Source organism: Protopterus annectens, chromosome 17.part0, assembly GCF_019279795.1.
Source record: "Protopterus annectens isolate FY-2018-M chromosome 17.part0, PAN1.0, whole genome shotgun sequence".
Lineage (NCBI taxonomy): Eukaryota > Metazoa > Chordata > Ceratodontiformes > Protopteridae > Protopterus > Protopterus annectens.
The window spans coordinates 601,936,053-601,961,976 of record NC_056751.1 but is presented as its reverse complement, the minus strand read 5'-3'; the positions used below and the strand labels follow the sequence as shown (position 1 = coordinate 601,961,976).

Genomic DNA, 25,924 nt, shown 5'->3' with positions numbered 1-25,924 from the left:
AGTAAGGATCTATGAGAAAAATAAGTTATGTCTTACCATAACGTTCCATCTGTATTGTTGATCCTCGTTCAGTCATTAAGTATGGGTATCGGTTCCGACCTCGGAACCGAGCCGGCCATTTTCCAAGCTCACGTCAGCTACATACTCTCGAGTTAAACTCGTACCCCTAATTCCCCTCTCCCTGTTACCTCAGATTGAGTTTGCAAGTCAAAGGAAGGTACAGGCTACCTCTGGCCAAATGACCTAAGAGAACCGGATGGCAAGATCCACTAGAAGCCACAGGAGGAAGGAGGGAGGGTCATAATGACTGAATGAGGATCAACAATACACATGGAACGTTATGGTAAGACATAACTTCTTTATCTGATATTGTTAATCCTCGTTCATTCCTTACGTATGGGACAGAGTCCCCAGCTACCTCTATTCCTGGGAGGCTCTCATGGAAGGACATTCCTGAGCACCATAGAACCAAAAGATGCTCTTCCCCTGCAGGCCAAATCCAATTTGTAATGATTGATGAAGGTATGGGGCATAGCCCAAGTTGCAGCTGCATATATGTCATGTAAAGAAGCTCTGGCATGGAAGGCAGCAGAAGTTGCCACCGACCTTGTCGAATGAACCTTCATGGTAGTAGGCAATGGAATATTACCTTGTGTATAAATGAAGGTCACACAGTCTTTCAACCATCTAGCTAATGTGACCTTAGCAACAGCACATCCTAATCTAGGTCCAGAATAGGCCAAAAATAACTGGTCAGATTTACAAAAGGATCTAGTCCTGTTTAAGTAAAAATGGGTTTGCCTGTGAATATCTAGGGTATGTAGGCAATACTCTCCTCTGTTTGAATGATTGGGAAAGAAAACTGGCAATTGAATGGTTTGATTAATGGACATTTCAGAGATCACTTTTGGCAGAAATGAAAGATTAGTTCTTAAAGACACCCTATCTCTATGATAAATCAAGTATGGACTCTTGATGCATAAAGCTTGAAGCTCAGAGATACGTCTGGCAGAAGTAAAGGCGACCAAAAACAAGATTTTTCATGACAAATATTTGAGGTCACAAGAAGAAGCTGGTTCGAAGGGTGGCATTGTCAGAGCTTGTAGAACTAATGACAGATCTCATGGTTGAATAGGTGCTCTAAAAGGTGGCTTCAGATGATTCACACCTTTTATGAAGGTCTTGCATAATTTGTGTGACATAAGAGATGAGTCTTGCTAGACACCCTCATGAAAATTAGATATTGCAGCCAAATGAACTCTAACGGTAGAGGCCGACAGACCCGATTGAAAAAGGTCGGCCAGATACTCTAGTATTATCGACACTGGTGCTGAGAAGGGATCTACTTGTTTTTCTTTCAGCCAACAGGTAAATCTTTTCCACTTGCATAGATAAGTAATTCTAGTGGAAGACTTATGAGATGCAATGTGAATGTCCCGTACTGGTAAAGAAAGATCATTCTGCCTGGCAATCAAGGGAATTAAAGTAGCCAAGCTGGGAGCTTCAGGCTGTCCAAGTTGGGATGAATCATGTTCTGCAGATGTGAGATCAACTCCAGGGTTGGATGGAGAATCCATGGTTGATCTAGCAGGTGAGGCCAAAGGAAGGGGAACCAAATCAGACGAGGCCAATATGGTGCTATGAGGATCACCTTGCTCTTCAACCCATGGGCTTTCTTCAGAAACTGGGGAATGACGGGAAAAGGTGGAAATGCATAAAGAAGACATGAGGGCCAATCGTGGACTAGAGCGTCCCTGGGTGACTGTCCTAGAGGGGTAATCAGGACGAAGTAGTTGTTGCATTTGTAGTTGGTCGGGGATGTAAAAAGGTCGCAGCAAGGACGGCCCCAGCGGTGGAAGATCTCCGCCACTATCAAGGGATTCAGGGACCACTCATGAGGTTGTAGAATGCACATGCTGAGTCTGTCTGCTATCATGTTGGAACTCCCGGGAATGTGCGTTGCTAGAAAAAAACGGTTGGTAGCCATCGCCTATTGCCATATCCTCATGGCCTCTCGACAAAGGGGGTAAGATTTGGTTCCACCTGGTTTGTTGATGTACCAGACCACTGCCATGTTGTCTGATCGAATCGCAATCGTCCCAGACGGCAGCAGGGGATGGAATGCTTGCAATGCCAGAAGCACCGTCCTCCTCTCTAGAACATTTATATGTAGTTGGGCCTTCAATTCGGACCAAGTGCCTTGGACTGTCTGTCCCTGACATACCCCCCCCCCAATCAGGGAGGCATCCATGGTCACTGTAGCCTTGGGTTGCTGGGGGGAGAAGAGGAGAGACCACTGTGACGGGTTGTGCGTCATCCACCAATTTAAATCCTGTTTGCACCTGTGGGTTATTCGAATCTTGGCTGAAAGAGGATGCTGAAAAGGATACCAGTGGGTGAGAAGTAGCTATTGTAGAAGCCTCATATGAAACCTGGCCAGGGGAACAATGGTGATGGAGGCTGCCATGGAACCCAACAGCTGTAGGACAGAGTGAACTGTGGATTTCTCCATTGAAAGGATTGGGATCAGTTGTTGCTTTATCCTTAGAATTCTGTGCTCTGGAATGGCAGCTCTGCAATTCTTCATATCCAAGATAACCCTATGAATTATGTGGACTGAGATGGGGTGAGATTGGATTTTTGCCAGTTTATGGTTATACCTAGCCTTTGTGCAGCGAGGAGAGAGTATACCAGGGCTTCTTCCAATAGAGGTCTGCTGGGGGCAGAAATGAGCCAGTCGTCTAGGTATGGAAACACCTGAAATCCTTGTAGTCGCAAGTGAGCTGACACGACTGCCATGCACTTTATGAACTCTCTGGGTGCTGTAGAGAGTCAGAAGGGCAGTACTCTGAACTGGTAGTGACTGGCTCCCAAACGGAAGCGCAGAAATCTTCTTGATGGCCTGTCCACTTTTATGTGGTAGTACGCATCTTGAAGAACATCTAATCGTCTTTTTTCAAAAGCGGGAGGATAGACAGTATTGTGACCATCCGGAATTTTTGTACTCTCACAAACTTGTTCAATACACTTTGATCCAAAATGGGTCTCCAGTCCCTGGTTTTCTTTGGCACCAAAAATAGTCTTGAGTAGAATCTGGATCCTATCTGGTCTGGAGGGACTATTTGGATGACTCTCTTTCTTAGCAGCTTTTCTATCTCTAGTGCTGCTTTTTCCCTTTGACTGGGTAGAACGTCGGGAAGGTTTTTTGAAGGGACAGGACAAAGATCGAAGGGGATATGATGACCTCTGGTTATAATCCTTTGTACCCAAGAATCGGTGATGATGGTTAGCCAGGCAGAAGGGTAGAAGGAGAAACGACCCACAACCACCTCCAGAGGAAAGGAGTTGGGCCGCTCTTCAGGAGCGCTGGTAGAATTGGCCAGGAAGAGAGTCCCTGGAACCCTGGTTATGCGGACCACCTCTGCCCCGAAAGGGACGTCTTCCCTGTGAGTTTCCTCCTCTGCCTCTAGGGGAGAACTCAGCCTGTGTGTCACGGAAAGGACCCTGAGATTTCCTGAACCATATCTTCCCACTCTTTTGGTTTCGGGAGAAAGCACTTTGAGGGGAAGAATAACAGTCACCTACGGCAGAAAGGGTCTTACCGTCCTGTTCACATCTGGCCAGTGTGCTTTTAACTTTGGGTTCAAACAATGAAGAGGCCTCAATGGGAGCGTTAAGAAAGGAAGCCCTAAAGTGTTCCGTGAAATTGCACAAGCGCATCCAGGCTTGCCGTCTCAAGACCACAGCTGAACCCAACGCTCTAGCTGCTCCTTCTGATGATTGAGGTATCAGTTGCATAGACGAGTTAGATATTGACTCAATGGTGGCCAGCTGAGAGCCAACTTTGTCACGGACCTCATCAGAGACAGCACCAGCCAAGGGTTTAGAGAGCTCGGCAATCAGATCCCTCTGAAGCCTGGTAAAGTGTGCTATATAATTCAGGGACCTGACAGTAAAGGTTGCTGATGCAAAGGTGCGCTTCCCTATCCTGTCCAGGGCCCGGGACTCTTTGTTAGGCGGATGGACAGTCTGGCTTTCTTCTTCCACCAGATCCTTTTTTGTTGCGGCTGCCACCACCAGAGCATCCACAAGAAGACCTTTAGACCAATGGGGATCCGTAGCAGGAGGGGACAAAATCTTATCTGGCCTCTGGAGAATAGCCTTGACGATGTCGGGAGCCTTCCACGCATGCTGCACGATGAGCCGGACAAGTTCATCGGCAGGTGGAGTAACCCAGGAGGTAGGGGGCCGGGCGCAAAAGGCCTACAGGAACACAGACTCCTCAGAGATCGGATTAGTGAGCTGCCAGTCACCTCACTGTTTAAGGATTTCGAAGATATCACCAAAGGATACCTCAGAGGGTGACCGAGGGGATCCTTCCCCCTCATCAAAGTCTGTGTCTTCAGTGAGGGACTCCTCTGTGGAGTCTATGTGCTTCCTCTTACACAAACTTTTCCAGTGGACTTCCTCAGAGGGAGAAGCTGGGGAAGACAGTGGAAAAGGGGGTTTCTGTGGGAATATTTCCTGAGGCCCTTGCACCTGGAGTCCGGTAGGTGTGACTTGTGAAAACAGTGTACCAGAGGAGGGCGGGGGGATAGACAGCACAGCATCGCCAGCAGAAGCCAGAGCCTTCTCCATCAGTTGAAAGGCTGGTCCACCTGAAGAGGGGTGAGTGTCCAGGACAGAGGTCACCCCTGTCCTAAGTGGCTCAGCCTGCTGACTAGGAGTCCCCGGATGGCTGTGGAACAACAAATTACACGTGTCACAACTGTCATCCTGGGTCATAGCAAAACTCTCCTGCCACGAAGGCAACTGTGTTTCCTCAGTGAGATCCATAAAGGGAACCACAGAGGGGGAAGACTGTGCTACATCAATGGACTTCAAAGGCAATGAAGGAGGAGAATAAGAAGGGGTCTTTGGAGATGGCTGATCACCTCCCAAGGAAAGATAGATCCTGGGGGGCGGGATACCTCTGGCCAGAAGCACTTGATCCACAAGACGCAACACATCGTGTTCGGAAAAGCTTCTAGCGGACCTCACGGAGACTGAGGGAGAAACAGGTCTGTCCACAGAAGAGACAAGCATGGTGCCCACCTCACCAATCCGCACAGAGAACAACGGTGCCAACAGAGACTGGACTATAGGTGTCTGCACCGAGGAAATCATTGGTGCCGAGGTCACGGTCTGCACTGACACAAGGATCAGTGCCGAAGTGGTTGCTGGTACTGAAGCTGGAACCGACAAAATTGGGGCCAATAACTGAGGCATCGGTTTCGAGTAAGATGTCGGAGCCGACGTGGTTAAGGTCTGCGCTGACTGAACGGTAGGTGCCAATGTAATAGTCGTAATAGTCTGAACCGAGGAGCCCCTCAGTGCCAATATAGTAAAGGCTACAGGAGAAGACGGAGCAGAGATCACTGATGGCGCCAAAGGCCTTGGTGCCAAAAATCTAGGCACCGAAAGCACTGGGGCCAACTGAGAGAGCTCCAAAGTAGAAACATTAGCCTTCTTAGGTCTTGGTTGGCGGGAGTCCCCAGCCGGGGACGAAGGCAAAGACTTGGCCTTAGTAGGATCATCCAAAATTTTCTTATGGGCTCTAGGAGGGGTTGCAGCCTCCAACCCAGAAATAGCCACTGAAAAGGGAGATTTGAGAAGTCCCTTCAGCAACAACTTATTTTTCCTTTCCAACAAGGTTCTGTTAGAAAATTTTTTACAAATACCACAGGGCGGGTCAACAGATAAGTGGGACACACCCCAAGCAATAAATGCACAAAGAGTGTGCATCTGATGTAGGTAATTTGTGTCCACGATCAGAACACCTTTTAAATCCTGGACTACCTTTCTTATCTGCCATGATAGAAAAAAGGGGACAGTGGAAAGGGTACCAGCAATGGTACAAAAGAATACCCGAAGGTATGAAGAAAAGGAAGAGATTACCAACGATGGCAAGGGAGAAATACCTCGGGGTAAAAGGTGCAGAGTAAAGAGAAGAAAACTCAAGACAATATGGTCACTAAATGCGATAGGGTAAGAGACAACAAAATAGAAACTTTTCTGACAGAAAAAGTTATATATTAGACTAGTCTGACAACAAATATCTATACTTAACTCAAGAGAAGCAGCTTGACACAACTGAATGGCAAAGCGGCAAACAAAATCTGGGGTAACAGGGAGAGGAGAATTATGGGTAAAAGTTTAGCTTGAGAGTTTGTAGCTGACACGAGCATGGAAAATGGCCGGCTCGGTTCTGAGGTTGGAACAGATACCCATACGCAAGGAATAAACGAGGATTAACATCAGATCACCTTTTCACATGTGTTGTTTGGCCCTTTCTGTTTTACTTACTTTATTTATGGTGAGTCCGCAGATCAGTCCAATAGCTCCACTTCCTGCCTCTAACACTCATTTGCCCCCCCACCCCCCCACCAGCGTAAAAGCCCTGGTCCATTGCATCCCTAGATTAGGTGTGAGCGGAGTATTGGGGAGCAAGACAGTTTACTGGTCCTGCACATTGTCCTATCCTCACCCTTTCTGTAACCTGCATGCTCCATGACAGTTGCTCTTGGAAGTTACATGCACACTACCATGCATGCCCAACCTCCTGGTTAAGCAGCTAACTGCTAGACAGTGTTGATATACTAGGCTCTTAGCCATGAGTAATGCATACAAATTCCTGCAGGTATCACCAATGCAGTGAGCCAAGCTGCCTTCTTCCCTTCAGGATGGGCAAGCTAGTATCAGCCGTTTGCTCTCAATCTCTGATGCCCAGTCTCTTCAGAGCCCATACCACTAGCTGAAAAAAGGTCCCAAGGGTGTACAGTCAGGGGTTTAGCCCTCTCATGACAGGTTCACGGATTGCTGTTTGGCTTTATGTAGAAATTTCTCTACAAGGGAAACTGGGGGAAAAGCTCAGAGAAGACTGGAGGCCACTGCTGGATCAAAGCATTGCAAGTCTGCTTCTGTGGGTGAATGTGGGTGAGTGAAGTAGCTGTTGCATTTAGCACTGGTTAAGGAAGCAAAGAAGTTACAGCAATATACTCCCCAGTGGAAAAAAAAGATGGTATCCATCACTGCCTGACTGATGAACCGCTTGCTAGGCATCAGTAAATATTGTCCAAGCTTGTCTGCTAGAGTACTGGCTTGACAGAGAACACACACTGGTGTTAGAAAGTAATGAGTCAACAAAAAACATTCTCATAACCTCGGCTTCTCAGCACAGGAGCAGGCATAGGTTCTCCCTTACTCACTGATGTACCAAACCACTGTCATGTTGTTTCAGTGAATAGTTATGGTACTGTGGGGAATGAGGTCCCATACAGCATACAATGTAAGGAGGACGACCCTCTTCTCCATAACACGGACGTGAATAAATGCCTCTTCTTTTAACGAATTCCCTTGAACTGTCTACCACAAACAAAGCCCACCTCACCCCATGCCAGAAAAATCAGTGGTGTCCAACACACTCAAGGGGAAAAAGGGACTTCCCCAATTCAGACTGCATGCTGGAAGAAGCCACAATATAAATTACTGATGACAAACCAGTGGGATTCGTATTGGAAGAGAAAATGGATTTGTGTTCACAAACCCATCCACTGAAGTACTTTCATGGAATATATTATCCATAATGAAACCAGGAAAATAATCCCTTCCAAAAGAGCCACAGCTTTGAGGCAGAAAGCACTTGCTACTCTTGGGACATTTAAAATATGCAGAATGTTTGATTAGCGCCTCCTATTTTTTTTGCTGAAAGACGGGAAATGCAATTTTTGTGACCAGATGGCAGATGATAAAGATCTCTGCTTGCAATGGCTCTGTCTGCAACTCTGCAATGTTCACTAATATTCCCAAGGACTGGAACAAATGAAATAGACAGTTCCATGTTTCCATAAGCAATTACTTTGATGATGTTGCTTGGAGCTAATCATCCAGATATAGGAAAACTTTTGTTCCTTTTAGCCCGAGATTCTTTGCAACAGCTATCATACATTTGCTCATCACCCTGGAGACCAAATGGAAGGCTCTGGCCTGGGTAACATTAACCCCCTACCTAGAAGCACAGAAAAGTATAGTTGTGTAACAAAACTTACTATACCAGTAGACCTTTTAAAGGATCCTTTTTGCAGTAGCCTAAGCTAGTTGGGTATTACTCCATGCACTGACCAGCTTCCTAAAGCTTTGGCCGCCTTCTACTTGCTACAACTGTCAGGAGCACTCAAGGCACTACTTATAAAAGGCAGCTGGAGTGCCAAAGTACTTCAGAGGAAATTTTTGCCCAGGAAGGAGGCAAGAACCCTGCATAACTGTACTGGGAAACAAAGTGAGTCATAACTATATGCAAAGGGAAGCAAACAAACCCACCCTGGCAACAACAAGAACATTAAGAAAAAAAGAAAACTGGAAGGACATGTGTCTACTGCAAAAGTCATCCATTAGAACACGTTCTGTTATGGTAAGTTGACTTATACAACTGTACTTTGTTCAATACACAGATCACATTTGCAGTACCCTATGCTATTTGAGTAGATTCATATAGCAAAGAATGCAGAAGTCCCTGAGAATAGTGCTAGCAAAACCAATTCAGAACCTGGAAAAGGAATCCAGTTTGTATCACTCTGCAAAAATATGTTCAGAGGACAAAGTTGTTGCTTGTAAAAATACTCTCACAGTCCACCCCTTTCCAGGAAGCCACCAATAAAGCCAACACCCTTGCTGAATGAGCTGTAACCCTGCCTGGAAGTGGCTTATTGTTGTGAGTATAACTAACCCAACGGTTCTAGGAATTCATAAATTCCAACACCCTGGATCAACTAATCCATAGTCCCACCAGGGGCTCTAATATCCTAGACCTGGTCATTACCAACATGGGAAATTGATGTTCCACACTTAGTCACCCCCTCGTTAGTCAGGTCTGACCATAAGCTAATCACCCTTAACATCCACATCCCACCCCCACCCACCAGTAAGGAAACCTCCATAAAAAAACTTCTCCAAAGCCAACTTCATGCTACTCAAGTCATAAGTGACAAACTTCATGACACCCATGCAGACGGGAACTGAAAGTTCAAGCACATCCACTCATGCATGAATCGTGCCATCCCAAATAGAACCAAAATGCTCTCATCCAAAAAAAGGAAGCCAATCTGGTGGTCCCCTGTCAAACAAACTTTACAACAAAAGGAAGAAACTGTTGCAGAAAAGAAGAAAATCCCAGGATGCAAAAAAACTACCTTGCCAGCCTCAGTAAGAAACTGAGATCCCCCATAAAATTCTCCAAAGCTAGTTAGGAAAATAAAATTGCCAAAGATTCCAAAGACAACCACAAGGCATTCTATAACTATGTCAAGAATCTAAATGGCAATGCTCAGATCTGCTCTGAGCTAAAACAGAATGACATTAAATATACTAATCCCAAGGATATTGCCAATATCCTGGCAGATCGATTCAGTGCCAACTTCACTCCCCTCTCACCCCCTAAATGGCCCATCTCCATACCGGAAGATTGCTAAATTCTGGTAATAACGGCCACACAGGTAAAAAACACACTCTCCAAAGCTAAGAATACAGCATCCGTGGGACCAGATGACATCCCGGGCTGTGTACTACATGAACTACAACATGAACTGGCACCTCACCTAAGTGTCATGTTTAATCATAGCCTCACCTCAGGTTTCATGCCCACTGAGTGGCACAGAACTGCAGTTATCCTACTCTACAAGGGGGGATCCATCTTGGATCCCGGAAACTACCGTCCCATCAGTCTGATGAGCCTTATCTGCAAGGCCATGGAGCGTATTATCATGGAACTTATAAATAAAGACATTGGCAACCTACAAACACTGGACCCCACGCAGTTTGGGTTCGTGAAGGGCCAATCTTGTCTCCTGAACCTGATTGACTTCTTCGAATCAGTCTCCAGAGCTATGGACAAGGGTATGGTGGTCCACAGAGCCTATCCAGACCTTGCCAAGGCCTTTGACACCATCCCCCACTCTGGAATCATAGATAACTTACTAAGCTGGGCATTAATCCCTACATCACCCAATGGGTTGCTAACTGGCTTACTGATAGAACCCACACTGTAAAATTAGCAGACTCCAAATCCAGCACCAGACAAGTGGAGTACCTCAGGGTTCAGTCCTAGGACCACTCTTGTTTGGCATCTACTTCTCTGAAGTACAGGCCAACACTAAGGGACTCTGGCTAACAAAGTTCGCAGATGACTGCAAACTGGGAGCCATTATTGAATCCCCAAATGATGTAGATACTCTACAAAAGGGCCTTACAGAAACAGATGCTTGGTGCCAGAGCCATGGGCTCAAGCTCAATGCCAAGAAATGTACAGTTATCCCCTTTGGGAAAAAACATGTACCCGTGAATTACTATATAGGTGGCAGTACACTAAACACCGAAAGTGTGAAAAGAGACTTAGGGACACAGGTGGACAGTGGTCTCGCCTTCGATAACCACATCGCCACAACAGTCAGGAAATCCTTCTATGTGGCATACCTCATAACTAAGGGCTTTTCATCCAGAAAAAAAGGAGGTCATTGTCCCACTGTACTCATCTCTCATTAGACCCATTATAGAATACAACGCCCTGTTTGGTATGTACCTCTCAAGACATCTGCAACAACTGGAAAGGCGGCAGAAATACCTCACTAAAAGAATCACAGGCCTAAAGCGGATGCCCTACACTGACCGCCTTAAAAAAACTCCAGCTATACTCTGTGGCATATCGTCTACTCAGAGGCGATCTCTGCTTAACAAGGCCATGTCAAACCCAGAGCTGTTGGACATGCTACACTTAAAGAAATCCCAATCCCTCAGAGCCACACGCTCCAGGGATCTAAATCTTGTCATCACAATAAACAAGACATGCTGGAGGGATAGGTTTCTGACTCAGAGACTCCCCCCAGATTCTGGAATAGATTGCCCATACATGTCAAGCAGAGTGCCTTTTTGACCCTCTTCAAAAGGAACCTTGACAATTGGATGGGAGAAAGGAAATTCACCCCAGGGATCACGTCAGTTGCCCTGCTAGACAGGGGTCCAGGGAAGTAAATAGTGTGGGAAGAAACAGCCAGGGAATTATGTCTAGGCTTGTATAGGCCCTAGGGCTGATAGCCTAGTACTCATCTATGAACCTATAAAAGTAACAGCATGTAACAACCATCTAGGAATACTCTGCTTACTCACAGGTTGTCTTTTCTTCTTACTTTCATATGAGACAAACAGCTGGTCAGCTTCCCAAAAGGCCAAGTTTTATCCAGGTAGTATGCAAGTTGCTTGTGTACATCCAGAGAATGAAAAATTGTCACTCCCTTTTTTTTGGTTTAGGAAAGAAGACTGGGAGTTTAATAGTCTGGCTTAAAATAAACTTTGAGATGCATTAGGCATAAAGGAAGGCTTTGTACCCAAAGAAACTCTGTCCTTATGAAACTTACCATAAATGCTTGCAACTCATATACTCACCTAATAGATGTCAGAGTAGTAGGTAAGACAGTCTTCCACGTTAAGAAACTAGAATCATCCTCAGGAGCTAGATAAAGTAAGGCTTTCAAGCACAAAATTGAGATCCCATGGAGGAGGAGCTCCCTGTGTCCTAGGTGGCTGAGCACAAAGGCCCCTTTCAAAAACTAACTTCAGCATTGTTTGAAAGGGGAGGCTTAAATGGTAGATGAGCAGAAATGACTGTCAAGTGTACTTTCATAGAAAAGTATGACAAACCATTGTACAGTAACTGTCAAAAATAATCAAGAACTAAATATAACCAGGCCTGAAAAGGTTCATGGTTCTTTGAGAGGCACTAACTAAAAAAATAGTTTCCACTAGCACATATATAATTTTCTAATAGCAAGCTTTTTTGCCTCATATAGAACCAGCTGCATGTCCTCAGGAAAAATAAGTGCCTTAAAGTTCCCAAAATTCTACCATCCAGACAGTTAGCTGAGGAGTTTCCTAACTGGGTATATCAAACTCCATCTGTCTCATGTGAGTAAATTCAGTCATCGGGAAAACTTGTGATGATCACACATCACCAGACTGAAAAGAAGGAAGAACCACTTTTGCCTTGGTCATAAGGGAGTCACCAACACAATTTTTGGAGATTCCTTTTGGATCTTTAGAAGAACTCTAGTAATCCCAAGTAGGGGAAAGGGCAGAATAGAATACAGGAACATTCCCATCCATGGGAATGAGAAAGCATCCGTTTTCCAAGCCAGACTGCAAGGATCCTGGAGCAAAAATTATTCAGTTCTCTGTTATGAGGGGAGGTAAACAGATCAACTTGAGTTGTTCCTTACAACAGGATAAATTCTTGGAAGGCCCTATGATGAAGTTTCAATGTGTGGGATCTATCCTGGCCCTGCAGAGCTTGTCTGCAGTAAGGTTTTACACTGGCAGAATATATGAAGCCTGAAGAATGAGTTAAATTGTTGCCTACCAGGCTATCATAGCCAGTCTGCAAAGAAGGTAGGATCTGGTATCCCTCTGTTTACTTACATCACTGTGGTCTTGTCTATGTATAATTCCAGAGATCCTGGTCGTGTCAAGGCCTGCAAAGCACTGATGACAGTCAACATTTTCTCAGACATTTGATTTGTGTTTCTCTTGGTCCACTGGGTCCCACAGAGCTTACATTTTAACCCTTTTAAAACAGTTCCCTTCACCAGGGCTGAAGCATCTGTGGTGACAAGCTGAAGTGGAGGTTGGAAGGGAGAATGGAAGACCTGTTATTTGGTTTATACACCATCCAGTCTTCATATTTCCAAATCCCATATCTGGAATATGAAAAGTAAAAGGGTGAAGATGCCAAGTCCACACTGATATGAGGTACAACTGTAATTTTCCTCATATGTAGTTTGGCAAATGGCAACATGATTATCATCAATGCCATATATCCTAGAATCCTGACAAACTCCCTTGCAGATATTTTGTTTATGCTGGAGAAATTCAGGATAAAATGTGAAACACATCCACATTTTCTAGGAGAAAGAACGCTCTTTCCAAGCCTAAGTCTAACACACATTCCAGGAAATTCATTTTGTGACAGGGGATGAGAGAAGACTTCTGCAAAATGACTTGAAACCCCAGAATGAGTACAAATCCCTGAAGAGCTACTAAAGACTCGACAGCTATAACAAAAACTGGCAAAGATAAGACAATCGCCCCGATATGGGAAGACAGGAATGCCTTGAATTCTGCAAAAAGCAATGAACACAGTTAGACATTTTGTGAATACCCTTGATGCACTGGAGAGTTCAAATGGTAAAGCAGAGGACTGATAATGTGAGCCAGACAAAACAAATCTTAAGAAATGCCTAAAATACTTGGCAATAGGAATGTGATGATAGGTGTCCTTTAGGTCCAGCTTTACTGTGAAAGCTAGATGAGGAATTAAAGGTACAAGATTTCTAAACAACATCATCATGATGAAAAGGTTAGCAGAAAGATTCATCATTGGTCTCCAGGATCTCGGTGGTGTTGGCACAGGTTCTAAAACTTCCTGAGACGATACATTGGGCAGAATGGGAAGAAAACTAGGCAAAGTGAAATCCCCTGAAATGGAGGAAGGGATTCAAATTGCTATGCATATCCCTTGTTAGATTACAATCAAGCCCCAACAGTCTAAGACTATCTGATACCACAAAGGAAGAGTAAGTCTCAAGGATATGCAATGACTGCCAAGGTTGGAGGAAAACGTAGCCTAAACCGGTATATTCATGCTGACTGGGAAGGCAGTCATTAAAATTTGGAGGCTTTTCCTTTCGTTTTTAAGCCTCCTTTCCATTTTTTAAAGAAACATGATATTTTGTTTCTTGTTGCTTAAATTGTTTACTGGAAAAGGAGACTGAGAAGAAAGGGAAACAATTATTTGGTTTTAAAAAAAGAAGGGTTGGAAATGTTTTTATTACTCCATGTATCAGTTTTCCACTTTGATCACACTTCTTCAGCACCTGATATGCAGAAGGACCAAACAGAGACCCCTTATCTAAGCTGGAAATTAAAATCTGAATATTTAACATTATCAGGAATGTTTTCATTACAAAGCCAACCAAGTCACCTCAAAACTGATCCAGACTGAAACAGCCCTGGAGGAAGTGTCAGTTGCTCTATAAGCAAATTTTAGGATATGTTTCATCACCTGACAAGCAGCTGTCACAGAAGCACTTAATTCTTTACCTCAGAAGAAGGAATGTTAACCATTAACTTCTGCATGTTCTCAAAAAGCACCAGCAAAAACTTTAGCTTATGAGCTTGGCAGTTCAAAATTCCAAAAGTTAAAGTACTAAAACAATACAGTTTCTTCCCCAAAGTATCTACTGTTTTCCCATCTTTGACAGAAGGAATATGATTAGTAGCAGTAATTTGATGAGCAGTAGCATATTTGGTTAAAGAAATGGCTGCAGATCTGCTAGGATCTGCTACATAATTAGAAAATAGGTATGTATGGTGCTGGGGCACATTATTTAACCTGTCATACCTCTTGTGGACCAAAGCTGCCCATCAGGAAGACTTAATGCTGTGAGAAAAACATTATTTATAACAGGTAATGCAGGGGGAATGGTGCAGCTTTACACATCTAAGACAAATCCTAATACATTTTCTTTTCTATATGAATTTCCTTCAAATTCCACTGAAACACCTCTTCCACATTGTACAAAAAGCAAGTGAAAAACATTGCTTGCAAGGAAATCTGAAGCAATATCATCCTCAGAATCAGAATGCACAGACTAAGAGGAAACCCTTGTGGTACACCCCTCCCTCCTTCATTGACTGCTCTTCTCATTGGAAAATTCTATCAGAATGAGAAGGAACTCTCTCCTTTTTCTCCCAGCTGGTTGAAAGGATGAGGAAAAAGAAGCCATCATTTCATTGGTAAATCTCAGTAAATCTGCCCAGTTCATGGAAACAGAAATAGGTGACTTGAAGTTTTTCTCCCATCAAGCACATTCTCCCCTAATAATGTCTATTCCTTAGGCACACTTTATCTAGCATCCAAGACCCCTTTCCATACCCAGTGAAGACCATTCACTTGTCCCGTCCCAAGTAATGGCAAAAGTGGTTGGCCCTTGTCTACCAAGGACATCTTTGCAGCTGCAAAGGGCACAACTGACCCAAAGTCTTTGCTAGTGTGGAAGGTTGCACCAAGATGACCAAGGAAAGACACCGAGTGGTCTGAGGAACAGCCATTCACTATAGCAGAGTCATCCACCAATGGCTGATGCAAACTACAAGTCAGACTAATCCTTTATACTCGTTTCTCTTTTTGTGAGCTGGGGAATGAAGAACCACAAAGCCCTGCTACTTCTGCTACATCAGTAAGTGAGAAAATAGGTCTGAAATGCAGGTAGTAAAGCCCTGAAGAGTTGGGAAAGGAGCCCATCAGAGAAAGTACAGATGTGTAAGAACTTACTATAACAGTACATGTCCTACTGATCACTGTTGTGGTATTCCTAACATGTGGGTTGTCATCTCTGATGTCCGTCCAGGGTTTCAAAGCTTTATCTTCCCTTGGTTGTACGTTCAACACACAACCTCAGCTCTTATGCACTGCAGTACAAAGACCCTTGTTCATAGGTGTTTACTAGGCTAACTACTACAAGGACCTTTTTAAGCATAGCCACACATCCCAAATATCTGACAAGTACTGATACCCTTGATAAGTACAAGAATGGGCCTGGGAGATGAACCATTTAAAGGTTACCTGTGTCCATTAGAAACATAGGTGTCAAACCAGGGATGCATTTCTGTTTTCCCATCCAATTGTCCAAGATGAACTCTGCTTCACATGGATGGGAAGCCTGTTCCATAGACGGGGTAGTCTCTGGGATACATACCTATCTCTCCAGCAGGTCCTATTTATATCACAGGCAATGTTTAAGTCTTTAAAACTGGTAATTCTGGTATTGTTTGTTTTGTGGACATGCAGGAGGTCCATTAGAGTTTGGTCTGACAATGCACTATATTGCCAGGCATAGATATCCCCTCAAAAGCCTGTAGGAGACTGAATACAGGGATTGGGTCTTGAGGCTGTCTGCACAGGACATTTTACTTGCACCCTGTATTCTTTTAGTGAGGAACCTCTGTGGACATTCCAGTTGTTGGATATGCCTGGTTAGGTACATACCAAAGGGGGCATTGTACTCAATGATAGGTATGACGAATGCTGAATACAGTGGAACAATGACTTCCTTGGCTTGTAAGAGAGCAAAGGCTACAGCAAAGAGGGGAAAACAACTGAAGATGTGTGTGAATAAGAGAAGACATGATGGAAGGTGGGATGGAATACCGTAACAGAGATAAGTATGATATCTACTGTTAAGGTACGTTCTTACACAACTGTACCATGTCATCACTAAAATCACTGTTGCAATGTTTGTGACAAAAGGCTGATTCCCAGAGCTGAAGAAAGAAGGAACGGTTGTTGGCTATTGACAAAAAGAGTTGACTTAGCAGTCTGGACCTAGCAAAAGATGTCCTTGACCTGGAGAAAATATCAATTTTGCAGTGCTTGTTAAAGATGTGTACAGAGTACCAAGCGGCTGTCTCAAAGATAGATCTGGCGTCTGTTGCTTTGTGAAAAGCTCCTGAGGAAGTGAGTGCCCTATTGGAATGTGCATTATGGCAGGAAGGTAAGGCCTTACCATGGTGTAGGTAGCAGAAAGAAACAGCTTTTGAAATCCAGGCAGCAACAGTTTGTTTGGAAAATGGCTATCCCAGTTTAGGGGTCAAAAAGTATACAAAATGTTGGTCAGTCTTTCTGAAGGATTTGGTTTTGTCCAAGTAAAATCAAAGTTGTCTGTGAATGTCCAGAGAATGCAAGATCCTTTCTCTCTCCTGTTTTGGGGACTGGGAAAAAAGATGGGAAGATGAATGGCCTGATTGAGAAAAGTACAGTTGTGTGCACTTACCATAAATGTAGATGTTCGAGTGTATTCACTGTTGCAGTCATTACATTTGGGTAATCTGCTGGCAGGTTGCCCTCAGTCGGCCTGAATAACAAAGTCTTGGGTCCTGCGTCAGTTGCTGTCTCCTCTTCCATGACATCAGGTCGTCAGGGGTATAAAACATGCAGCTGACACCATTTTATTCAGTTTTTCTTGCCCCAGATGTCAGGTGCCCCCCAAATGGGGAGAAAAAAATACACACACACACATATATATATATATATATATATATATATATATATATATATATAGATAAATAAACAGAAATACATATAAATGCACTTTTAGCAACATAACTTTACCTTCATCTGATAGCAAATACACCACAAAGGCTTTAGTATATAGTGAAGGAAAGAAAAGGTATAGCAAAGGGGGATGGCGGGTGGGTAACCCGGACTGCAACAGTGAATACACTCGAACATCTACATTTATGGTAAGTGTACATAACTGTACTATGTTCTTCATGTTTCACTGTTGCAGTCATTACATTTGGGTAGAATCCCAAAGCTATGGATGGGAGGATGGAGCTAAACAGCATTAGGGGCGGCTATAAGGCCCTGCAGAACTGCAGTGGCAAAGCCTGCCCTGGATTTGGAGAAGAGAGGCAAATGATAATGCTTTGTGAAGGTATGAACAGAACTCCATATAGCAGCCTGTAGAATGTCTTTGGTTGGAACCCCTCTGAGAAAAGATGCTGAGGTAGAGGCAGCCCTGTTGGAATGAGATCTGATCCCCTTGGGCACAGGTTTACCATGGTGCAGGTAGCAGAAACAAATGCAGTGGCTTATCCACTTAGAAATAGTCTGCTTTGATATAGCCTTCCCCTCTGATGCTGCAGCAAATGCTACCAGTAGTTGCTCAAACTTTCTTAGAGATTTGGTCCTGTTCAAGTCGAATCTTAGTTGTCTGTGTACATCCAATGAATGCAGAATCCGCTTCCCCTTTTTCTGTGGATTTGGGTAAAAAGTTGGCAGGTGAATTATCTGGTTAAGAGCCACACTGGATACCACCTTAGGCATAAAAGAAGGATTGATCCCAAGGGACAACCTGTCCGGGTAAAATGTAATAAAAAGGCTTCACAGCCATTAGGGCCTGCAGTTCTGATACCCCTCTTGCTGAAGTAATGGCCAACAGAAAAGCTGTTTTCCAAGATAGAAATTTTATATTTGCAGTAGCTGCTGGTTCAAAAGGAGACAGGGTGAGTTTTTCTAGCACAAAATTGAGGTCCCATGCAGGAGTTGGTGATCTTCTGGGAGGCCTTAAATATTTGGCCCCTCTAAGATATTGTTTAAGCAGAGGATGAGAAAAGAGGGGATACTCTGTGTTGTAATGAGCCAAGATGGCAGAGGCATGGATTTTTATTGAAGAAAAAGACAGGCCTTTGTCAAGCATCTCAGTCAAGTATTATAAAATCTGAGGAATATTGGGCTTTGCTGTGTCTGTTCCTTGTGCTTGGTTCCCAAGCACAGAATCTTTTCCATTTATCAGCATAAGATTTTCTAGGACTAGGCCTTCTGGCTTCCAAAATGACATCCATCACAGATTTACTGAGAGGTGTTGTTTGAATAATTAAATGATCAGCCATGCTGCAAGGTTCAGAGTTTGGAGCTGAGTGTGCAGAATTTGGTTGTCCTGCTGAGACAGTAGATGAGGTATTTGAGGCAAGTACCAAGGGGGAAGTTGAGACATATTCCTTAGAAGTGGGTACCAGTGTTGCCGAGGCCAGTCCAGAGCAACTAGGATAATTTTTGGTTTTTCGTGTCTGACTTTTAGTAAGACTTTGGAGAGAAGAGGCAGAGAGCAAAAGGCATAGACGGATAGGTTTTTCCAACTGAAGGATAGGGCATCCACTTTCCATGCTTTTTTGTGATGAATTCTTGAGCAGAATTTGTCCAGCTGATAATTTTGGGGAGAGGCAAACAGATCTATGTCTGGCCTCCCCCATTTCTGTGTTGACATGATAAAGATCTGTGGCTCCAGTTTCCATTCGTGTGGGTCCATAAGATTTCTGCTTAGGTTGTCTGCCAGAGTATTTTGTTTTCCTGGCAGAAATCGACCTTGAAGATGTATTTGGTAAGTCAAAGCTGTGTTCCACAATGCCATGGCTAGTCTGCAAAGGGGGCAGGAATGTGTACCCCCCTGTTTGTTTATGCACCACATAACCGTGGTGTTGTCCGTCTTTATCAGTAGTTGTCCTGGATGAAGTTAAGTCCTTGAAGGCTGTCAGAGCATTCCGAACAGCTAGCATCTCTTTCTGGTTGATATGCAGATGCATTTGCTTTGGGCTCCATTTGCCCTGAATGCATCTCCCCGCCAGGTGGGCCCCCCCAAGCATAGTCTGATGCGTCTTTAGTTAGGGTTTGGGTGGCAGGGGGGTAGAGTGAATGACAGTCTTTTGTTTTGGTAACATGTCTCCACCCACCAAAGAAACTCCTGTTGTAGGCAGAGAATGAGAGGAATCATTGTTTCCAGACTGTGACAATGTTGGCTCCTTAAACCTTTTAGGTACCACTGAAGTTTCGTAATATGCAGTCTTGCATATGGAGTTAGTAGAATGCAGGATGCCATGAACCCCAAAGGCTGAAGAATTTGTCTTGCAGATAACTGGGTTTTTGTTGCCATTTGTATGAAGTATACTGCCAGTTGCTTTTATTTTTCTGGCATAAGGTAAGCCATCTGGGCAGTTGTATTCAAGCTTGCACCCAGGAATGTAATTATTTGAGAGGGTACCAGCTGGGATTTCTTTTTGTGTATTGTGTACCCTAGGCATGTTAGAAGCCTTTTTACAAATGCCAGATGTTGAAGAAGTGTGTCCTTGTCCTCTGCTTGAATGAGACAGTCGTCCAGGTACGGATAAATTTGTGTGCCTCTTTGTCTGCAGAAGGCAATTACTGGTGCCAGGCACTCTGTAAAGACCCTAGGCACAGTAAATAAGCCAAAGGGCAGAGAATTGGTAATGCAAAAAGCCTGCCTTGAAATGTAGGTATCTTCTGCACGACTCCTTTATTGGGATATGCAGGTATGCCTCTTTTTAAGTCTAGAGTCACTAACCAAGCGTTTCTGCCCAGCATAGGCAGTAGCTGTTGTAAAGTCAGCATTTTGAATTTTGGAATGTCCAGGAACGTGTTCAAAATCAGTAAATCCAGTATTGGAAGCCAAGAATTGTCTTTTCTGGGTACCAGGAAAAGTCCTGAATAAAAACCTTGTCCTTTTTCCTTTTCTGGTACTGGATGAATAGCCCTCATATCCATGAGGGTCATAACTTGTTTCTGAGCCCCTGCCCACTGATTTTGTGGCAGATTTAGCCATCCACTTGGAATTGGCAAAGTATGGAAATTAAATCTGTACCCCTGGGATACTATGTTCAACACCCACTTGTCCTGGGTAATTAACTGCTAATTTTGAGCATGAAGTGCTAGTTTCCCCCCCAAGGGGGCTGCCAAAAGAAAAGTGCTTGGTAATGGTAGAGGAAAGTCATTGAGACTGCTTACTGTAGGGTTGCCCTTTGTTTCCTCCAGACTTGAAGGTGAAGGCACCCCCCATTGATTTGACCTGTAAGAAACCTGTGATGGGTATCTGGAGACTTCTGAGCGCCTGGATTTGCCTTGAGCGGCTCTGTTGGACACAGGAAAGGACCAATTTTTAGTAGGCCAGTACCTACTGAACCTGGGTGGCGGCACTTGCAAGAAATCTTTTACAGTTTGCATAGATTTAGCTTTGTCTTCCATTTTCTTTAAAACCTCTTCTGCCTTATTACCAAACAGAGTGTCATGCTGCAAGGGGGCATCCAAGTTTAGCTTTAACATGATCAGGCAGATTTTGCTCCTTGAGCCAGGCATGCCTTCTAATCACAGATCCAGTAACTGCAGCCCTGCAAGAGGCCTCCAAGGAATCAAAACCACATTGCAAAGTATGCTTTCCAACCTGTTCGCTGAATGCAATAACTCCTGTAACTCTATTTTCCACACAATCAGAAATCAACATCATTTTCTGTTTCAAAAGGCCCATAACATGCTGTTGATATTTAAGCATATGAAACTGGCAGTTTAAGGCTCTGATTGCCAAGGTAGCAGACATATAAACCTTCTTTCCCCATCTATCCAGCACCCTGGAATCTCTACCAGAGGGGGTAGGATTTTTGGCTGTAGAGGCCTCAACACCCTTGGGATCCTGCGAAATAGTCTCAGGGTCAGCAACAGGACTTTTGAATAGAAATTTGTGGGAGTCAGGAACCTTGTAATATCTGTCTGGCTTACTAGGAGCCAGAGGGTAGGGAATGAGGAGCCATGCTTGATTTCGAAAACACATCATCAATGTCTAATACAGGAGGTATAGCCAAAGGCCTATGCTGAAGAAGGAGGAAATCCCTAAGCCTCTTTTTTGATTCAGATAAGTCCTCACTCTCCCAGTGAAAATGTTCCCTTAAAGTATGCAAAGTTTCTCTAAAAGAGTAATCCTCAGGAGGAGATGCAGATGGGATGAATTCCTCTGCATCAGAATCCTCATAGGGTGGAATGGAAAATTCCTGATCAGAAGAAATGGAAACCTAATCTGAAGATTCATAATCAGTGCCTTGCCTATGCCTCTTAGCCTTTTTGGGGGGGGGGGGGGGGTTTGGGAACCCCTGATCAGGGTAATTAAATCCTCAGCCATTTTGATGATCTGTTTTTTATGCATAGGGGCCTGAGCACATGGCTCATGCGTCGGTTTTTTTAGACACAGAAGATGTTTTTGAACTTGTTTTTGAGGCTGGCATCGTTTTTATATAAAAATGTTTAGGCCTGAAAACACCCTCAGAAGCTGGTGCCTGCTCAGCGGCTCCGGACCCATCCAAGGAAGAGACATTTGCGGGTTCAATACTCTGAGAATCTCGCGGCATACCGGACTCTGAATGGGTCTCGGTAGAGGCCTGCGACTCAAAAGTAGCAGGCATCAGGGGCTGCAAAAGCGCCTCACTGAGTACCAGCGAACCGGTGACTGGCTTAGGAGAAGCTTCGTCGTCGGTTTTGGACCTCAACGGTCTCTCTCTGTCTTTTTCTTTGCGTTTTTTGTGAATTCCGGTAGTCGGATTGCTAACTGACGACATTTCAGGATAATTAAATCTTGATCCAAAATATTTAGAAGCAAAACTATACTGACACAATAGTGCGTTGGTTAAATCTAGCACAAAACCGACAGCAAAAAACAAAAAAAAAAAAAAAAAAATTCTTGTTTTCCCGCCTTACTGAACTAGAATAGTCCAGTCTTCAGAGTTTGCTGATCTCTGGGCTTTGGCTTGGTTCCTGTGCTATTCCATATCCTTATTTGGATAAAGGGAAGCTTCTTTGTTCACCAGTGGGAGTGGGGAGCACTGAGCAGCCTATTTGTCCCTAGAGCAGTGGTTCCAGCCAGAAACTTGTAGTCTATTGGCCATTTTGGGTCAATTCCTAGCTCTTTTCAACCCCCTGCTATAAAGCCCGCTTTAGCGCGCTTTTGCGTGATTTAACGCGGAGTTGCCCATAGTGCACCATCGGGCAGTGCCGGTTAAACTATTTCTGGCTCCGTAAAGTCTGTTCTTCAATTTTTTCCCTTAGAACTTCTCTACTTGCAATCTAAACAGTCTATTCTCTATCTCAAAAGCTCAGCACTTGCTCCTAAAGCATTTTATATAGGTAAAGTACTTATATACTAAACAAAGTACTACATTAGCCTAGAATCCCCTTGAGTACCCATTTCCCTATAGGTCCCTTCTGACTCAGTTACACAGCAAACTTTTTCACTTTTTCTAGCATGTCGAAGGGTCAGTTGCTAGCGTCCTCTCCTGTTCAGCTGGTGAATCTGGGCATCTTGAGGCAATGTTACAATTGCCTCATGTACACAGACAACCCACTCCTTCTCCCACAAAACACAAATACATGTGAGAGATGCAACTATATAGCCAAACTGGAGGCTGAGCTCTCTCAACTCAGGACTGGCAAGGCCAGACAGGAGGAGAAGGAAACCACGCACACCACAAACCCAGTTTCACATAGAACTATCACAACTGCAAAACAAACACATAAACACACAAAGACATACTCGGAGGCACTGATCAAAAATCTACCAAAACTAGAGAGGCCTCCAAAGCAGACACCCAAGCAACTGCCACCTCAAGACATAAGACATGCAACACATAGTTCTCAAAGTCAGTGTGCTAAACAGTCACAGCCCTTAAGGCCAAACACAATGCCAGACACACTTGTTATAGGTGACTCCACAGTCAGACACACTGACGTCCCACTCACCAGACTGAACAAGGAAAAGATCACAGTAAGCTGCCTGTCAGGCGCTAGAATCCGCCACATAACACAAGCACTCAGGTCACTCCACAGCAAGTACAAGTATGACTCAGTCATTGTCCATGCCGGTGTGAACGACCTGAGACGTACCTCCCTGGACTACATGAAAAGAGACATAGAGGAGCTCTCAGATTATGTAGCCCAGGCCGGTATGACCCTGACCCTGAGCAGTATCCTACCCTCACCAAGAATGATGCCACACTACAGAGACAAAATGATCAGCTTTAATAATTGGCTTAATTACGGGTGTCATTCTAAGGGGATCCAATGTCTGTCTGCCTGGGATGACATGCTTGACAAGCCACGCTGCTTCGCAAGGGACAGCTTGCACCTGTCACCCCTGGGCTTCCGGATATTGGCAAAGGCTCTTGCCACCCCCATAGTGCCTTTTTTAGGCAAGGCTGAAATGATAAACCTACCGCCCTAGAAAACAAAAATGGAGAAAAACTAAGGGTAATACTGCTCAATGCCAGAAGTCTAAACCTCAAGATGCACGCCCTCGAAGCCCTCCTCAGTATGGAGAACATCGATGTCTGTGCTGTGACTGAAACCTGGTTCAAGGCTCCTGAGAGCACCCCAGCACTATCAGGTTATACCTCATATCATGCGTTCCGGCCCCAAAATCCAGACCGAACCACAAAAGGAGGGGAGTATCCATATTCATTAAGGATACCCACACCTCCAGGTTAGTGGCAACGCACGAAGCATCGGAGACCATCCAGGTGCAATTAACCATAGGTAAAACTGCCCTACAGTTTGTAGCATGCTACAGACCACCTTCTCAAACTCAGGAAACCCACACAGCCTTCCTGAAGACACTGGAGAGTATGAATGTCTCTCCAAACACCATCATATTGGGTGACTTCAACTACCCAAACATAGACTGGGAACATTACTCAAGCCCCAACACCCTAGCCATAAGGTTCCTGGAGTTCATAAACTCAAATGCTATGGAACAACTAGTCACCATTCCCACAAGAGGAGAAAATATACTAGACCTGATCATCACAAACATGGGGACAAAATGCTCCACACCGGAAGTATATCCCTCATTGGTGAGATCAGACCATAAATTAATCTCATTTGAGATGCACATCCCGCCCCCACCCCCAGCAAAAAAGACCACAGTGAAGAACTTCTCAAAAGCAAACTTCACACTTCTTAAGACTGGAGTGGTATCCTTCAAGGCCCCCGAGCCAGTGGAAACCACAACCCACGCTGCTGAAACCCTTACAAATGCCTTCTACGAGCACCTCCAGGAATGTATGGATCAAGCAATCCCTAATAAAATCAAGACCCTTTCACCAAAGGCAGGTGCCCGGTCTGGTGGACCCCAGCCATAAACAAACTCTACAACAAGAGGAGAAAGCTACTACATGACAGAGCAAAATCCCTAAAAGGGAAGGTATCTCTGATCAATACTAGCAAAAAACTATGATCACTCATAAAATCATCCAAGGCCAACTTTGAGAGAAAAATCGCTAATGACACAAAAGACAATCATAAGGCCTTCTTTAGCTATCTTAGAAACCTGGGTGGAAACTCCCAGATATGCTCAGAATTAGTCCAAAATGATAAAAAAATCACTGAACCCACAGACATTGCCAACATACTGGCAGACAGGTTCAGTGCAAATTTCTCCCCTCCCTCCCAGAAGGAGAAATATCTATCCCACCAGAGTCTAGCCTCCCAAACATCTCAGATGCCCAGGTGAGAGCTGCTCTCTCTAAAGCAAAAAACACAGCATCAATGGGACCGGACGGTGTCCCCGGCTGTGTGCTACACAAACTCAATGAGGAACTAAACCCACACATAAGGCTGCTGTTTAATCTTAGCCTTACTACAGGATACGTACCCAAAGAATGGCGTACGGCAACTGTGGTCAGACTCCACAAAGGCGGTGCTTCTACGGACCCTGGAAATTACCGCCCCATAAGCTTGACGAGCCTTATCTGCAAAGCTATGGAGAGGATCATAATGGAACTCACAAATAAAGACATTGGGGACCTACAGACACTGGATCCTACCCAATTTGGCTTTGTCAAGGGCAGATCCTGCCTCTTGAACTTGGTCGACTTTTTCGAAACAGTCACTAAGGCCATTGATGAGGGTAAGGCAGTTCACACAGCTTACCTTGACCTAGCAAAAGCGTTCGACACAATACCCCACTCGGGCATCATAGAAAAGCTCACCAGCTTAGATGTAAACCCATATGTCACAAGATGGGTTGCAAACTGGCTCAAGAACAGAACACACAGGGTTAGAGTTGCTGGTGCCATGTCAGACTCTAAGCCGGTCACGGCGGTGTCCCACAGGGCTCAGTCCTGGGCCCCTCTTGTTCGGCATTTATTTTTCTGAAGTGCAGGCAAACATAGGGGGATTGTGGCTGACAAAATTTGCAGATGACTGCAAACTGGGCACCATAATTGACACTCCATCAGACACAGACATCCTCCAGAGAGGTCTCATAGAAATGGATAACTGGTGCCAGAGCCATGGCCTTAAGCTAAATGCCAAAAAATGTATAGTCATACCCTTTGGGAAAAACAAGGTAACCCCTAATTACCACATAGGTGGTAATCCATTAAACATGGAAGAAGTTATCGGGGACCTGGGGACCCAAGTGGACAGTAACCTCTCTTTTGACACTCACATTGC

At 44.5% G+C, this 25,924-nt stretch overlaps 1 protein-coding gene across 1 annotated transcript in view; it reads right to left on the bottom strand.

Moving 5' to 3' along the window:
* Nucleotides 1-25,924, bottom strand: part of PPP6R1 (protein phosphatase 6 regulatory subunit 1) — a 3,522,349-nt gene that overhangs the window by 1,527,380 nt on the left and 1,969,045 nt on the right. The window lies entirely within an intron of this gene.